Here is a 1,207-nt window from a genome sequence, read left to right as displayed (position 1 = left end):
TTGTTTTGTTAATCCCGGTCTCAAAATTAGGCAGACTTAGATGCAGATAATTCTGAACTGAGGTACATGTATATATCCACATAGAAGCAGAGGGGAGTCTACATCTGGAGAGCAAAGCAGAATATTTTAGTGGCCAGATTGTTGTCAAGGGTAGAAAAGTACAGCTGAACAGCTTGCCCAGTTATTTTCCCCAAATTCACCAGATACATGACCTGACCTCACCAGTGTTAGAGTTAGTAAGGTAGAGGAAAGAGGCCTGGAGTAACTGACAAAGTTCAAGGAAAGTAAACACAAAGGGAATAGGAAAAACATCCCCATTAACACTCTTTCAGTACGTGTTCTCTGTATTCATTGGACTTAATCATTAAACTGAGATTACCCAAGAATAAGGTCGGTCCTCTTGAAGAATGAGATCAGCAGTTTTAATCAGAACTGTCAAGGTATCAACTTTGCAAATTCACTTCTTTAATCCCAGTTTATCCTTCTGCGACTGCTGGTGGGAGTTAGATTTAACAAAGAGAAACCTATGAAATGACTCAAACAGCACATTAATTAAGTCAACTTAAAGGTTGTTCTATAATTTTACTCGCTATTCATTTCTCGGTCAAGTATATCTAGCCTTGCTGATCAAAATGGATTGTTAGAAATTCTGCAATGAAATTAAATTATACAGTTGGGATAAAATACAAAGAAACTCTAATTATTAAATCCTAACACCATAAAGATATCCCAAATTTGACTATGTCTCACTTCCTTTATCAAGTTCCTAAGGGAAGTTAAAATTTAAAACATTAAATTGGTAAGAACAGATACTACATGTGATCTTAGCCAAAAGGCTGAGAAGCAATAACAAAAAAATTTAAATATTAAGTCTTATTGCTACTCTGTTCCAAAGATATCAAGAAACAAAATAAAATTTTCTTGCCTTTGTGAAATAGAAGTTGATAATGTAGAGTATTTCTCTCAATTTCTAGTTGTCACAGTCACAGCCAAATGAGGTTTTAGTAATTCGGTAAAAATGTTTTCTAGTGCTTAGGTAGAAAGCATCAGAAGCACTATTGTACTAGGAATCATACAGTGGGGAGGAATTCTGCAGATATAGGTTTTATTATGAGTCTATTTCAGTTTTCCTTTATTTGTATGGCATAACTCTTAGTCCTGGGAACTTTTCCTTACTTCTAAGGAAATTCATTTTTGACACTTTATT

At 34.5% G+C, this 1,207-nt stretch overlaps 1 pseudogene; it reads right to left on the bottom strand.

Moving 5' to 3' along the window:
* Positions 1 to 629: 629 nt before the first annotated feature.
* Positions 630 to 848, bottom strand: LOC118608796 (annotated as a pseudogene).
* Positions 849 to 1,207: the final 359 nt, after the last annotated feature.

This window comes from Rousettus aegyptiacus, unplaced genomic scaffold (assembly GCF_014176215.1).
Source record: "Rousettus aegyptiacus isolate mRouAeg1 unplaced genomic scaffold, mRouAeg1.p scaffold_m13_p_10, whole genome shotgun sequence".
NCBI lineage: Eukaryota > Metazoa > Chordata > Mammalia > Chiroptera > Pteropodidae > Rousettus > Rousettus aegyptiacus.
This window is presented reverse-complemented; position numbering and strand designations above follow the sequence as displayed.